Consider the following 17,338-nt stretch of genomic DNA (forward strand, 5'->3'; position numbering starts at 1 on the left):
TTCGATCCTCAACGGGGAACATTGGGTGTTGCAGGTAAACATGCCATATACCTCGTAATAGGGCTGAGCTGTCTCTCTGAGTATCGCTTCATAATCCGCGCTGGATTCATGGCCATCTGCCGACTCTTCATCGACACAGTGAGTCATATTTCTCTTACATGTTCACTGGAGGTGGCCCTTTGTGCTGCAGCCTTTGCATACATAGTCTTTAAAATGGCATTGGTGAGCCCTGTGATTCCCTCCACGACGCCAGCATAGGGCTACGCGGTTAGTCCCCCTTGGTGGACTCTGAGTTAAGGGACTCGGGGCCTGTTCTCTCTTCCCTGAGAAGGTTCACGCTCTACAGTCCAGCCTCTAAAAGGCGCCACTCTGTGCACAGTACTTGCCGGGTTTGAGTCCTAAGGATGAGTCATCTGCCTGGAACTGCAGGTAGAGGACATGAATGCCTGGCTCACCGAGATGGCCTTCTGCAGTGTGACTGTGGTATCCACCGACAGTAGCTTATGAAGAAGGCCTTCATGGCCGATTCCAATGACAAAAATGTCCCGTAGCGCTTCGATGAGGTGGTCGCTGAAATCACACAGTGCCACCAGCCTCCTGACATCTGCAGCATATTTCGCGATTTCTTGGCCTTTGGGCCGTCGGTGGGTGCAGAACCTGTGTCTGGCTGTTAGGATGCTCTCCTTGGGCTTGAGTTGCTCTTGGATCAGTGTTACAAGCTCCTCGTATGTCTTGGTCGTTGTCTTCGCTGGTGCCAGCAAGTCCCTGACGAGGCCATAGACAGTGGGCCCACAACTGGTTAGCAGGATAGCTCTGTACTTGCCAGTCAGTGTGGCCGGGTTGTCTCCTGCCAGGTCATTTGCTGCGAAGAAATAGTCGAGCCTCTAGACAAAGGCGTCCCAATCATCACCATCGACAACCTGATGCAACATACCAAGGGTAGCCATTTTCGCGTGAAAGTCCGTAATCTCGTCGTCAATTGTTATGTCCAAGGATGCTCTGATAATGACTCCATGGGGCAATGTGTTGTACTTGAACTGTAGTGACATTAGTCCTTTATTACAACTCCAGAGTGAGGATCACACCTGGTGGCCTGCCTTTTATACTAGGCCAGGCACACCTGTACAGGTAACCTAAAAGTCTCCCACTGCTGTGCCCTCTGGTGGCACACCTTGTGATAGCATAAACAGTAGCCATGTAGGATACATGACAGGCCATTTGGCCCCTCGAGCCTGCTCCTCCATTTAACAAGATCATGGCTGATCTGATCATGGACTCAGCTCCACTTCCCTGCCCGCTCCCCATAACCTTTTATTCCCTTATCGCTCAAAAGTCTGTCTATCTCCGTCTTAAATATATTCAATGACCCAGCCACCACAGCTCTCTGGGGCAGAGAATTCTACAGATTTACAATCCTCTGAGAGAAGATATTCCTCCTCATCTCAGTTGTGAATGGGTGACTCCTGATTCTAAAACTATGCAACCTAGTTCTAGATTCCACTATGAGTAGAAATATCTTCTCTGCATCTACCTTGTCAAACCCTCTAATTATCTTATATGTTTCAATAAGATCACCTCTCATTCTTCTGAACTCTAATGTGTATAGGCCCAACCTACTCAAGGCTTTCGACAAGGTCCCACACAGGAGATTAATGTGCAAAGTTAAAGCACATGGGATTGGGGGTAGTGTGCTGACGTGGATTGAGAACTGGTTGTCAGACAGGAAGCAAAGAGTAGGAGTAAATGGGTACTTTTCGGAATGGCAGGCAGTGACTAGTGGGGTACCGCAGGGTTCTGTGCTGGGGCCCCAGCTGTTTACATTATACATTAATGATTTAGACGAAGGGATTAAATGTAGTATCTCCAAATTTGCGGATGACACTAAGTTGGGTGGCAGTGTGAGCTGCGAGGAGGATGCTATGAGGCTACAGAGTGACTTGGATAGGTTAGGTGAGTGGGCAAATGCGTGGCAGATGAAGTATAATGTGGATAAATGTGAGGTTATCCACTTTGGTGGTAAAAACAGAGAGACAGACTATTATCTGAATGGTGACAGATTAGGAAAAGGGAAGGTGCAACGAGACCTGGGTGTCATGGTACATCAGTCATTGAAGGTTGGCATGCAGGTACAGCAGGCGGTTAAGAAAGCAAATGGCATGTTGGCCTTCATAGCGAGGGGATTTGAGTACAGGGGCAGGGAGGTGTTGCTACAGTTGTACAGGGCCTTGGTGAGGCCACACCTGGAGTATTGTGTACAGTTTTGGTCTCCTAACTTGAGGAAGGACATACTTGCTGTTGAGGGAGTGCAGCGAAGATTCACCAGACTGATTCCCGGGATGGTGGGACTGACCTATCAAGAAAGACTGAATCAACTGGGCTTGTATTCACTGGAGTTCAGAAGAGTGAGAGGGGACCTCATAGAAACGTTTAAAATTCTGACGGGTTTGGACAGGTTGGATGCAGGAAGAATGTTCCCAATGTTGGGGAAGTCCAGAACCAGGGGTCACAGTCTAAGGATAAGGGGTAAGCCATTTAGGACCGAGATAAGGGGAAACTTCTTCACCCAGAGAGTGGTGAACCTGTGGAATTCTCTACCACAGGAAGTAGTTGAGGCCAATTCACTAAATATATTCAAAAGGGAGTTAGATGAAGTCCTTAGTACTCGGGGGATCAAGGGGTATGGCGTGAAAGCAGGAAGTGGGTACTGAAGTTTCATGTTCAGCCATGAACTCGTTGAATGGCGGTGCAGGCTAGAAGGGCTGAATGGCCTGCTCCTGCACCTATTTTCTATGTTTCTATGTAACCTATCTTCATAAGTCAACCCCTTCATCTCTGAAATCAACCTAGTGAACCTTCTCTGATCTGTCTCAAATGCAAGTATATCCTTTCTTAAATAAGGAGACCAAAACTGTTATATATGTAAACATGTAAATACCTTGTTTAACCACCAGAGGACTCATCCGCTGAATCCCAAGGGATCTCACAATCCCTTGGGAGCAACTGTACATAGGGAGGCCTCACAGGACCTGTAATAAAGGACTACAGTCACACCTTATTTTGAACTCACAGTACCTGGTCAGACTCTTTATTCAATACATAACAACTGGCGACAAGATACAGATGACGAACCCCACTGCAATGATGCAGCGAACAGTTGGCGTCCTGGAGAAATTTTTGGAGGGAAATGATTGGGAAACCTTGATGGAGCAACTCGACCAATACTTCGTGGCCAACGAGCTGGAAGGAGAAGCGAACGCTGCCAAACGAAGGCCGATCCTCCTCACCGTTTGCGGGGCACCAACGTATGGCCTTATGAAAAATCTATTTGCTCCAGCGAAACCCACAGAGAAGTTGTATGATGATTTGTGCACACTGGTCCGGGAGCATCTAAACCCGAAGGAAAGCGTTCTGATGGCGAGGTACCGGTTCTACACAGACAAGAGTTCTGAAGGCCAGGAAGTGGCGAGTTACGTCGCTGGGCTACAACGCCTTGCAGGACATCGCGAGTTTCAAGGACACTTGGAGCACATGCTCGGGGACTTATTTGTACTGGGCATTGGCCATGAAGTAATACTATGCAAACCTTTGACTAGAGACCCCAACCTTGAGTAAAGTCATAGCGATAGCCAAGGCATTCATCACCACCAATGACAATACCAAACAAATCTCCCAGCACACGAGTGCTACTGCAAGTACTGTGAACAAAATAATGTTGTTTTAGAATCGTAATGTACAGGGCAAGCCTTACATGCCTGCAGCTGCACATCTGCAGATGTCTCAGAGTCCACCATCAAGAGTGACGAATGAAACATAGAAACATAGAAACATAGAAAATAGGTGCAGGAGTAGGCCATTCAGCCCTTCGAGCCTGCATCACCATTCAATAAGATCATGGTTGATCATTCCCTCAGTACCCCTTTCCTGCTTTCTCTCCATACCCCTTGATCCCTTTAGCCGTAAGGGCCATATCTAACTCCCTCTTGAATATATCCAATGAACTGGCATCAACAACTCTCTGCGACAGGGAATTCCACAGGTTAACAACTCTCTGAGTGAAGAAGTTTCTCCTCATCTCAATCCTAAATGGCCTATCCCTTATCCTGAGACTGTGCCCCCTGGTTCTGGACTTCCCCATCATCGGGAACATTCTTCCCGCATCTAACCTGTCCAGTCCCATCAGAATCTTATAAGTTTCTATGAGATCCCCTCTCATCCTTCTAGACTCCAGTGTATAAAGGCCGACTTGATCCAGTCTCTCCTCATATGTCAGTCCCGCCATCCTGGGAATCAGTCTGGTGAACCTTCGCTGCACTCCTTCAATAGCAAGAACATCCTTCCTCAGATTAGGAGACCAAAACTGAACACAATATTCAAGGTGTGGCCTCACCAAGGCCCTGTACAACTGTAGTAAGACCTCCCTGCTCCTATACTCAAATCCCCTAGCTATGAAGGCCAACATACCATTTGCCTTCTTCACTGCCTGCTGTACCTGCATGCCAACTTTCAATGACTGATGTACCATGAGACCCAGGTCTCATTGCATCTCCCCTTTTCCTAATCTGCCACCATTCAGATAATATTCTGCCTTTTTGTTTGGCCCCAAAGTGGATAACCTCACATTTATCCACATTATACTGAATCTGCCATGCATTTGCCCACTCACCTAACCTGTCCAAGTCACACTGCAGCCTTTTAGCGTCCTCCTCACAGCTCACACTGCCATCCAGTTTAGTGTCATCTTGCCTTGTAGATATTATACTCAATTCCTTCATCTAAATCATTAATGTATATTGTAAAGAGCTGGGGTTCCAGCACTGAGCCCTGCGGCACTCCACTAGTCACTGCCTGCCATTCTGAAAAGGACCCGTTTATCCGAACTCTCTGCTTCCTGTCTGCCAACCAGCTCTCTATCCACGTCAGTACATTACCCCCAATGCCATGTGCTTTAATTTTGCACACCAATCTCTTGTGTGGGACCTTGTGTGGGATCCCACAATCCCTTGGGAGCACCTTTACATAAGGAGGCCTCACAGGCTGCAGAGGCACTCTGGAGACCTGTAATAAAGGACTATGGTCACACCTTACTTTGAGCTCACAGTATCTGGTCAGACTCTTTATGCAATATATAAAAAAACAGTATGCAATAATCTAGATATAATATTGTAGCAGGACTTCTCTGCTTTTATAATCTATCTCCCTTGCAATAAAGGCCAACATTCCATTTGCCTTCCTGATTACTTGCTGTATCTGTGTACTAACTCTGATAGATTCACAGAGCACACAGCTCAAGTCTTTTCAAATGGCAGATCCTCCAGAAGCCTGTGGAAGCCAGTCGAAGCTTCCTACTTCTTGTCATGTGACCTGTCTGTTTGTTAAACACTCTAGTTGCAGTAACACGATACGTCCACAGTGTGGCGCTACAGACATTACACTTCTCCCTCCTTAATGAAGAATTTATTATAACAACAATCATCATACATAACTTGCACGGATATACATAACAAAGGATATGGACTTATTTTGCCATATTTACAAATTAAGCTTAACCACTTGTTTTCTGTTTTGAAGAGGATACCTTCGCTCTCGAACAGAACCTTCCAAACATGGTGTTGAATTTAAATTTATTCACGGCTGATCCTGAGGAAAGTTTTCCTCCAAGGGGCGCCCTTGATTTTTATTTGAACTCACTCTAACTTCAGACTATTCGTTTTTCTGACTCTGACTCAGACTTAAATTCTGATTTTCTCTTGGATTTGTTTCCAGTACATTAGATGTAGGATATGCTACTCGTGTATCAAAACTATCTGATGAGTCAGAAATAATTGAATCATTCCCACTTTCAACTCCTTCGATGTCTGTAGGTAAAATATGATCAATGTGAATAAATCTAACCTGTCCATGCTCAAACATCTTTACCAAATATGTGCGAGGACCACATATCTTCACCACTCTTCCTAGTAACCACTTTACCCATTTATGGTGATGGTTCTTTAGTCTCACCTTCTGATTTAATTTCATACTTTTATCTTTTACTCTACCCCTATCATGATTCTATTTCTGTCTTAATTGTGTCTCTTCTACGGACTGTGCCAAATTTGAATTTAACTACGAGAATCTGGTTTGTGGCTGTCGTTTGAGAAACAACACTGCTGGTGTTCTACCAGTAGTTGTATGAGGCGTATTACAATACATAATTAGAAAATTAGCCAATTTGTGATCCAATGACAACTGTCATTTCTTTGGATTTGGATCCAATATCTGTTTTATGAGGGCACGTTTTACAATTTGTACAGTGCGCTCTGCTGCACCATTCGAAGCAGGGTGTTACAGTGGAACCTTGGTATGTTTCACACCATTTTTGCTCGTGAACTGTGCAAATTCTTCTGAATGAAATTGTGGTCCATTATCCAAATCAATTTCTTCTGGGAGGCCAAATGAAGAAAATAAACTTCGTAAAATGTCTAATGTTTTACTTGTTGTTATTTTCCACATTGGAAACACCTCGATCCACTTCGAATGGCTATCAATCATAATGAACAATTCTTGTCCTTCTAACTCAACAAAATAGATGTGTAGCCTTTTCCACACCCTGGGAGGCCATTTCCATGGCTGTAATGGTACTGATGGTGATTGCTTTTTTACTGATTGACATGTCGTACATTGACTCATGATGTACTCTATATCTTTATCAAGACCTGGCCACCATAAATAACTACGTGCAAAACTCTTGGTCAAGCACATTCCCAGCTGCTGGTCAAGGGGGTCTCCTAATAATATGGACCTGAATTTATTTGGTATAACCTCTCTTGCACCCCACATGATACAATCTTTATCAACTGATAATTCATTCCTACGAATGAAGAATGGATGAATATCTTTGTCTGTTACCTGGCTTGGCCATCCATTTGCAATATAATCATACACTGTTGACATCATTGGGTCATGTTTGGTTGCTCTATCAATCTCTTCAGCTGTGACTGTCAGTTCATAAATATATGAAAAATAGATCCTGGGGGAAAGTCTGGCGACCGGGGAGATGCCCCTCTCTTGGCGCAGGGCAGTCATCATCCTGCTGCCTAAGAAGGGCGATCTCCACCTCCTTAAGAACTGGCGCCCGGTCTCCCTCCTCAGCACGGACTACAAAATCTTCGCCAGGGCGATGTCTGCTCGCCTTGGTGCCGTGCTGGACCACATGATCCACCCCGACCAGTCCTACACGGTCCCGGGCCGGACAATCCACGATAACATCCATCTGGTCCGGGACCTCATCCATTGTTCCCAGGAGGCTGGTCTGTCGGTCGCCTTCCTATCCCTCGACCAAGAGAAGGCGTTCGACAGGGTGGATCACGACTATCTGCTCGGAACTCTGCCCGCTTTCGGGTTCGGGACGCATTTCGTCGCCCGGATCCGACTTTTGTACGCCGCCGCGGAGTGTCTGATTAAGGTTAACGGGTCCTTGACGGCGCCCCTTCGCTTTAGGAGAGGGGTGCGCCAGGGATGCCCCATGTCCGGCCAGTTATACGCCGTTTGCGTGGAGCCTTTCCTGCGCCTCTTGCGGACGAGGTTGACGGGACTGGCTCTGCAAGGACCGGGCGTGGAGGTTGTCCTCTCGGCTTACGCCGATGATGTGCTCCTCGCGGTAGAGGATCCCGCTGACCTGCGGAGGATGCGAGAGTGCCAGGAGATTTACTCGGCCGCGTCCTCCGCCAGGATCAACTGGGAGAAATGTTCCGGACTATTAGTGGGTCAGTGGAGGGTGGACTCCCTGCCGGAGGAGCTCAGGCCTTTTGCCTGGAGCACGACCCATCTCCTCTATCTGGGAGTCTACCTTAGCCCCGACGAGGGAGCCTGGCCGGCGAACTGGCAGGAGCTGGAGGCCAAGGTCGCCGCTCGCCTAGGGCGCTGGACAGGACTGCTCCGAGTGCTGTCCTACAGGGGTCGAGCGCTAGTCATAAACCAGCTGGTGGCCGCAATGTTGTGGTACCGGCTGGTCACTTTGACCCCTCCCCCTGCGTTTGTCGCCAAGATACAGAAGAAGCTGGTGGACTTCTTCTGGAACAACAGGAAGCATTGGGTCTCTGCTGTGGACTTGAGTCTCCCGCTTGAGGAGGGCGGTCAGTCGTTGGTGTGCGTCAGCGTCCAGCTCGCGACTTTCCGTCTTCAGACCCTGCAGAGATACCTTTACGTCGAGCCCCCTTCTAGGTGGTGCGCTCTGGAGACGTATTTCTTCCGCCAGCAGCGCGACCTCAACTACGACACGCAGCTCCTGTTTGTGAACTTGAGGGGTGTCAGGACCGCCCTCCGGGAGCTGCCTGTCTTTTACAGGGACCTCATCAGGGTCTGGAATAAAGTCTCCACCAAGCGCAGCTCTCCGCCGGCTGGAGTGGCGGCTGTCCTGCAGGAGCCGCTGCTCGGGAATCCGTACCTCCACGACCGAAGTTTTATGTGGCGGTCGGAAGAGAGGGCTGTGGCTGGTGAGGTGGCCAGGGTCAGGGACCTGCTCGATGGCGGAGGAGCGGGCTGGATGGCGCCAGACACGCTGGCGCGGCGCCTAAATTCTGCCAATGTCCGCCACGTGGCCGATGCCATCGAGTCGCTAAAAACAGCTCTGGGCCCTGACTCCGTTAGGTGCATCGAGGAGGCTCAAGCACGTGGGGAGATCCCGTCCGAACTGACCCCCGTCCGGACGGAATTCCTCATCGGCGCCAAACCCCGGAACCTCCCTCGGGGGCCGGCGCCTCACAACTTGAGCCGCCTCGGGGAAATCCCCTCCGTGCCTTTCAGTTCCGCGCGGAGGGGTTTCCTGTACGGGCTGCTCCTGCACACCCTCAACTTTGCCATCCTCGCCGGCCGTCCGGACACGCCATGGCGTACCATCTTGCCGTCCGGAGGAGGCGGGGGTCCCCGATGGAGGGCATTCTACGCAGGGGTCCTCCCACTATTCATCGGGGACTTGGCCTGGAGGGTGGTGCACGGAGCAGTGCCGTGCAATAAATTTTTAAGCCGGTTCACGGACCCCCAAGCCGCCTGCAATTTCTGCGGTCTGGAGGAGTCCGTGTTCCATGTTTTTATTGAGTGCACAAGGTTGCAGCCCCTGTTCCATTATTTGAATGGGCTGCTCCTGAAATTCTGGCTGCACTTCAGTCTCACTCTCCTGATCTTTGGGCACCCTGTGCGGAGGGGAGCGGGTAGGTCCAAAGGCCTCCTCGTAGGACTGCTCCTGGGCACGGCCAAGGGTGCCATCAGCCGGTCCAGGCAGCGGGCGGTCGAGGGGGTCGTTCAACCTGACTGCCTGCCTCTCTTCCGCTCTTACATCCGGTCCAAGGTGTCCTTGGAGATGGAGCACGCGGTGTCCACCGGTACGCTCGCGGCCTTCCGCGAGAGGTGGGCACCGGAGGGACTGGAGTGCATCATCACGCCCGGCAACCAAATTTTAATTTGATTTTACGTTTTTAAGTTTAATTTGTTTTAATTGCCGGTGCTTTTAGTGTCCCCCTTCCCTTTTATAGGGGGCACTGGGGAAAATTGTGATTTTAGTGCCCAAAAAAAAAACCAAAAAAAAGAAAAACACAAAAAAAAACAAAAAAAAAAGGGGAAAAAAAAGGGCCTTGTAAATGTCTGGTGTGTCACCCAGGTCGGGTGGCATGGTTTAATGTTTTTTTGTTTTGCAGATGAACTCCAAAAAGAGTTATATGAAAAATAGAACACTTCTTCCCTATCGGGTGTAACTTGTGATGGGGAAGGCAATCTAGACATAGCATCAGCATTACTGTGGTCAGCTGATCATCTGCATTCAATTATCATATGTATATGCTGACAAAATCAAAGTCCATCTCTGCATTCGGCTGCAGCTAATGTTGGAACTGGAGACTTTGGATGGAAGATTGCTGTCAGGGGCTTATGGTCTGTAACGATGGTAAACTTATGACCATACAAGTATTTGTGGAACTTCTTGACCCCAAACATTGATGCGAAAGCTTCCCTTTCGATTTGCGCATAATTACTCTCACTGACACTGAGAGTGCGTGAAGCAAAAGCAATTGATCTCTCCTCCCCACAACGTGATACATGAGAGATCACTGCCCCAACTCCATATGGAGAGGCATCACATGCTAGCTTAATTTCCTTTGATACGTCATAGTGAACTAACATGGTGCTCTCTACCAATTTGCTTTTGCACTCCTGGAATGCTGTATCGCATTCTTTTGACCATTTCCAATGGACCTGTTTTTTCAATAGTTCATTTAGTGGATGTAATACTGTAGCCAAATTTGGTAAGAACTTCCCATAATAGTTCAAAAGACCCAAAAATGATTGAAGTTCAGTGACATTCTTGGGAGTGGGTGCATTTCTGATTGCATCCAGTTTTCCCATGGTTGGATGTAAACCATCTTTGTCTACTCTGTACCCTAAGTACTCCACTGAGTTTTGAAATAACTCACACATCTGAGCAGACACTAGTACTCTGTGCTTCTCTAGCCATTTGAGGACTTCATTAAATATGTTATCATGATTTTGCCTATTTGGTGCTGAAATCAGTATGTCATCTAAATAACATACTACCCCTTCAATGCCTTGCAAAATCTCATTCATCACCCCTTGGAATATGGCAGGGGCGGAAGATACTCCAAACGGTCGCCTATTTATAGTCAAGCATGACTTAGCCTCCTCATCTAATTCAAGCTGTAAGTAGGCATTCATAAGATCCAACTTTGAGAAGATCTGACCACCCTTCAGTGTTGAAATCAAATCTTCTACATTTGGCAATGTATTGGGATATTACGCTCTAGAACCTGGTTTATGATTGCTTTATAATCACCACACAATCTTACCTTACCATCAAACTTAGGTACAACAACAATGGGTATAGCCCTATTCCATCGATCTATCTTACAAATAATGTTCTCAGTCTCTAGTCTTTTGAGTTCTTGCTCAACTTTTTCCTTTAGTGCATCTGGTACGGAACATGACTTGCAGTAAACCGATCTAGCATCCTTCTGTACCCTGACACTCGCCTTGAAGCCTTGGATCGGACTGACCGTTTTGCAGAATAAATTTGGATAATTCTTGATAACATCATCCGTTGATGCAAATCTTGTTTCAACACGGAAAATCTCACTCCGATCCAGCTTCAGTGATCCCGATCAATTTCTTCCTAGTAAGGCAAGCTTGTCTCCTTTCACTACTATTAGAGGTAAGTTCTGAAATTGATCCTTGTATTTCACCGGTACGGTCTTACGACCTACCACAGGAATGTTCTCTCCCGAGTAGCCTCGCAGCTCTATCTTCGATTTCTCCAATGGGAAATCACGCAATTTGTTGAGGTATAGCGACTCCGGTACTACACTCACCGATGCACCCGTGTCGATTTCCCTGGGTATCCTGAATCCCGCAACATCTATGTGGATTATGATACTTTTCGAATTGCTGTCCATTAACCTCGTGCTCCTGATGACGTTTAACGCTAACATCTCCTCGTCTAGTTGTTTCCTTCCATGCTATGTAGTCTCTGGGGATTTCTACTCATAGCTTTGAACGCTGGACTCATAGCTTTAAAAACTGGTTTACCCTTCAGTCGGCATGCCTTCACAAGATGCCCAGTTTTCCTACAGAAGAAACACTCTGTCTTTACATATGGACAACTTTGAGCAATGTCTTGTCCCAGGCACTGATAGCACGACTTCAACGCTCTGTTACAATTTCCAGTTTCTGAAACTTTGGGCCCCCACCGCCTTTTACTTTGAACCTGCAGGCAATTCACCTCGGTTGTCTGACGGCTGAAAATAATATGAAATTCTCGGGAATATTGGTCAGCCATGCTCATCGACCTAGCTGTCTGACAATCTATATCAAATGTCAAGTCAGGCGTTTTCAATAACTTTCTTCAGATCGCATAATTTTTCATCCCACAAACAAAACGGTCACGCAATGCTCCGTTCTGAAAGTTTCCAAAATTAGTGAATAGATAGTTTTTTAATGCTACTATGTACTCACTGACAATTTCATCAGCCTTTTGATTTCGTATACCGAAACAATAGCTTTCAGCAATTTCCAAAGGTACGGAGTTGTAGTGTTGTTCCAGCTTAGTTAAACATAGAAACATAGAAAATAGGTGCAGGAGTAGACCATTCGGCCCTTCGAGCCTGCACCATCATTCAATAAGATCATGGCTGATCATTCCCTCAGTAACCCTTTCCTGCTTTCTCTCCATACCCCTTGATTCCCTTAGCCGTAAGGGCCATATCTAACTCCCTCTTGAATATATCCAATGAACAGGCATCAACAACTCTCTGCGGCAGGGAATTCCACAGGTTAACAACTCTCCGAGTGAAGAAGTTTCTCCTCATCTCAGTCCTAAATGGCCTACCCCTTATCCTAAGACTGTGTCCCCTGGTTCTGGACTTCCCCAACATCGAGAACCTTCTACCCGCATCTAACCTGTCTCGTTCTGTCAGAATCTTATATGTTTCTATGAGATCCCCTCTCATCCTTTTAAACTCCAATGTATAAAGGCCCAGTTGATCCAGTCTCTCCTCATATGTCAGTCCAGCCATCCCGAGAATCAGTCTGGTGAACCTTCGCTGCACTCCCTCAATAGCAAGAACGTCCTTTCTCAGATTAGGAGACCAAAACTGAACACAATATTCCAGGTGAGGCCTCACCAAGGCCCTGTACAACTGCAGTAAGACATCCCTGCTCCTGTACTCAAATTCCCTAGCTATGAAGGCCAACCTACCATTTGCCTTCTTCACCACCTGTTGTACCTGCATGCCAACCTTCAATGACTGATGTATCATGACACCCAGGTCTCGTTTCACCTCCCCTTTTCCTAATCTGCCGCCATTTAGATAATATTCTGTCTTTGCGGTTTTGCCCCCAAAGTGGATAACCTCACATTTATCCACATTATACTGCATCTGCCATGCATTTGCCCTCTCACCTAACTTGCAGCCTCATAGCGTCCCCCCTCACAGCTCACACCACCACCCAGTTTAGTGTCATCTGCAAACTTGGAGATATTACACTCAATTCCTTCATCTAAATTATTGATGTCTATTGTAAAGAGCTGGGGTCCCAGCACTGAGCCCTGCGGCACTCCACTAGTCACTGCCTGCCATTCTGAAAAGAACCCGTTTATCCCGACTCTGCCAACCAGTTCTCTATCCACGTCAGTATATTACCCCCAATACAATCTCTTGTGTGGGACCTTGTCAAAAGCCTTTTGAAAGTCCAAATACACTACACCCACTGGTTCTCCCTTGTCCATCTACTTGTTACATCCTTAAGCATTGTGTCCTTTGGCTCGGCAGGCAGAAGCAAATTTATCAGCGTTTCGTACAACTCAAGGCCAGCTTCAGTTCAGAAAATAGCTCTTTTTTGTTCCAACACAGACCGATTCTGCTCTGCATTTTCTGGGACTTCGATTATGTTATTTGCAGTGAAATACATTTCTAGCAACGAGACCTGGGTGTCATGGTACATCAGTCATTGAAGTTTGGCATGCAGGTACAGCAGTCGGTGAAGAAGGCAAATGGTTTGTTGGCCTTCATAGCTTGAGGATTTGAGTATAGGAGCAGTGAGGTATTACTGCAGTTGTACAGAGCCTTGGTGAGGCCACACCTGGAATATTGTGTTCAATTTTGGTCTCCTAATCTGAGGAAGGACGTTCTTGCTATTGAGGGAGTACAGCAAAGGTTCACCAGATTGATTCCCGGGAAGGGAGGACTGACATATGAGGAGAGATTAGATCAACTGGGCTTGTATCCACTGGAGTTTAGAAGAATGAGAGGGGATCTCATAGAAACATATAAAATTCTGACCGGATTGGACAGGTTAGAGGCAGGAAGAATGTTCCCATTGCTGGGGAGTTCACAGTTTAAGAATAAGGGGTAAGCCTCCGAGATAAGGAGTAACTTCTTCACTCAGAGAGAGGTTAACCCGTGGAATTCTCTACCGCAGAAAGTTGATGAGGCCAGTTTGTTAGATATATTCAAAACGGAGTTAGATATCGCCCTTACGGCCAAAGGGATCAAGGAGTATGGAGAGAAAGCAGGAAAGGGGTACTGAGGTTGAATGATCAGCCATGATCTTATTGAATGGCGGTGCAGGCTCGAAGAGCCAAATGGCCTACTCCTGCACCTAATTTCTATGTTTCCATGTTTCTATGTTAGCCGATCCACATATGCTTTAAACCTTTCCCGATCACGTTTATATTTACCTAAATGCCCCATCGCTCCCATAGGTGCAGCCATTTTGACTCTGGCACTTCAAACAGTGTGCTCGTAATTTACCTCGAGTTTGTAGCTGTAATCAAAACAGAGAAGCTTTCAAAGTCTTTCTGTCGGCTGGCTGAATCCTTCACCAACAAAAATTTCCGTTTTGTTTTATCCGATTATCCCATACGTCGTCGCAGAGATTCACAGAGCACACAGCACACAAGTCTTTTAAAATGGCAGATTCTCTGGAAGCCTGTGGAAGCCAGTGGAAGCTGCCTGCTTCTTGTCATGTGACCTGTCTGTTTATTAAACCCTCTAGTTACAGTAACATAATACGTCCACAGTGTGAAGCTAGAGATTACAGTAACTTTTTGTGTTTCATGCACAAGGACCCCCAGGTCCCTCTGTACTGCAACATTTTGCAATTTTTCACCATTTAAATAATAATTTGCTTTTTTATTTTTTCTGCCAAAGTGGATAAGCTCACACTTTCCCATATTGTACACCATCTGCCAAATTTTTGCCCATTCACTTAGCCTGTCCCTTTGCAGAGTTTTTGTGTCCTCCCACAAATCTTTGTATCATGAGCAAACTTGGCTACATTACACTTGGTCCTTTCATCCAAGTCATTAATATAGATTGTAAATAGTTGAGGTCCCAGCACCGTTCCCTGTGGCCTACTAGTTACTGCTTGCCAACCGGAAAATGATCCATTTACCCCAAATTTATTTTTTCTGTTAGTTAGCCAATCCTCTATCCATGCTAATATATTACCCGCAACCCTGTGAGCTTTTATCTTATGCCATAACCTTTTATGTGGCACCTTATCGAATGACTTCTGGAAATCCAAATACAACACATCCACTGGTTCCCCCCCTCACCCCTCTATCCACCCTGCTCGTTACATCCTCAAAGAACTCCAGAAAATTTGTCAAACATGATTTCCCATTCATAAAACCATGCTGACTCTGCTTCACTGCATTATGTTTTTCCAAATGTCCTGCTATTGCTTCCTTAATAATTGACTCCAGCATTTTCACAACAGATGTAAGGCTAACTGGTCTATGGTTTCCTGCTTTCTGTCTGCCTCCTTTTTTAAATAAGGGCATTAAATTTGCGGTTTTCCAATCCACTGGGACTGCCACAGAATCCAGGGAATTTTGGTAGATTACAACCAAGGCATCCACTATCTCTGCAGCCACTTATTTTAAGATCCTAGGATGCAAGCCATCAGGTCCAGGGGACTTGTCCACTTTTAGTCCCATTATTTTACCAAATACTACTTCTTTAGTGATAGTGATTGTATTAAGTTCCTCCATCACTGTAGCCCCTTGATTATCCATTATTGGGATGCTTTTAATGTCTTCTACCATGAAGACCGATATGTGTTCAAAGTCTCTGCCATTTCCCTGTTCCCCATTATTAATTCCCCTGTCTCATCCTCTAAGGGACCAACATTTACTTCAGCCACTTTCTTCCTTTTTATATACCTGTAGAAACTCTTACTATCTGTTTTTATATTTCTTGCTAGTTTACTTTCATAATCTATCTTCCCTCTCTTTATTTTTTTTTAGACGTTCTTTGCTGGTTTTTAAAAGTTTCCCAATCCTCTGACCTCCCACTAATCTTGGCCACTTTGTATGCCATTGTTTTCAATTTGATACCATCCTTTATTTCCTTAGTTTGCCACTGATGGTTATCCCTTCTCTTAAAGTCTTTCCTTCTCATTGGAATATATTTTTGTTGAAAGTTATGAAGTATCTCCTTAAATGTCTGCCACTGCTCATCAACCATCCGACACTTTAATTTATTTTCCCAGTCCACTATAGCCAACTCTGCTTTCATACCTTTGTAGTCTCCATTATTTAAGCTTAGGACACTGGTTTGAGATCCAACTTTCTCACCCTCCAACTGAATTTGAAACTCAACCATGTTATGATCACTCTTTCCTAGAGGATCCTTTACGAGGAGATCATTTATCAATCCTGTCTCATGACACAGTACCAGATCTAAGATAGCCTGCTCCCTGGTTGGTTCTGTAACATACTGTTCAAGGAAACTATCCCAGATACACTCTATGAACACTTCCTCAAAGCTGCCTTGGTCAATTTGATTTGTCCAATCAATATGAAGATTAGTATCGCCCAAGATTATTGCTGTTCCTTTTTTACGAGCCTCCATTATTTCTTGATTTTTACTTCATCTAACAGAGTTGCTACTGTTAGGGGTCCTATCGACTATGTCCACCAGTGACTTTTTCCCCTTATTATTCCTGATCTCCACCCAAACTGATTCTACATCTTGATCTTCTGAGCCAATATCATTTCTCACTACTGCACTGATCTCATCCTTTATTAACAGAGCTACCCCACCTGCTTTTTCTTTTTGTCTATCCTTTCGAATTGTCAAACACCCCTGAATATTTAGTTCCCAGCCTTGGTCACCTTGGAACCACGTCTCTGTAATGGCTATCAGATCATACCCATTTTTATCTTTTTGTGCCATGAAATCATCTCTTTTGTGCTGCGTGCATTCAGATAAAGAGCTTTTAAATGTGTTTTTTTTCAACATTTTGCCCTACTTTGACTCCACTGATACTCTCTTATATTTATACATTCTATCCCTTCCTGTTACGCTGTGGTTATCATTTCCCCCAGTGCTACCATGCTCTATTGTCTTCTCCTTGCACTTTGACTTATTAAATTCCCGCTCACCTGAACCCTCCCCCCACCATTGGTTAGTTTAAAGCCCTATCTATTGCCCTAGTTATTCGATTCACGAGGACACTAGTCCCAGCATGGTTCAAGTGGAGCCCATCCCAACAGAACAGCTCCCTCTTATCCCAGTACTGGAGCCAGTGCCCCATGAACAAAACCCATTTCTCCCACACTAGTCTTTGAACCATATGTTTAACCCTCTGATCTTATTTACCCTCTGCAAATTTGCTCATGGCTCCGGTAGTAATCCAGTGATTATTACGTTTGTGGTTCTGCTTTTTAATTTGGCCCCTAGCTGCTCATAATCCCTCAGCAGAACCTCTTTGTTTGTCCTACCTATGTCGTTGGTACCCACATGGACTACGACAACTGGATCTTCCCCCTTCCACTCCAAATTACACTCCA

At 46.0% G+C, this 17,338-nt stretch overlaps 1 long non-coding RNA gene across 2 annotated transcripts in view; it reads right to left on the minus strand.

Annotated features, from left to right (window-relative positions):
- LOC139264475 (uncharacterized) overlaps positions 1 to 14,466 on the minus strand; it is a 64,586-nt gene extending 50,120 nt beyond the window's left edge. For both annotated transcript variants that reach the window (XR_011593349.1, XR_011593348.1), the window contains exon 1: positions 14,292 to 14,466. This is a non-coding gene — a long non-coding RNA (uncharacterized lncRNA). The remainder of the gene's footprint in view (positions 1 to 14,291) is intronic.
- Positions 14,467 to 17,338: the final 2,872 nt, after the last annotated feature.

This window comes from Pristiophorus japonicus, chromosome 5 (assembly GCF_044704955.1).
Source record: "Pristiophorus japonicus isolate sPriJap1 chromosome 5, sPriJap1.hap1, whole genome shotgun sequence".
Taxonomy (NCBI): Eukaryota; Metazoa; Chordata; class Chondrichthyes; family Pristiophoridae; genus Pristiophorus; species Pristiophorus japonicus.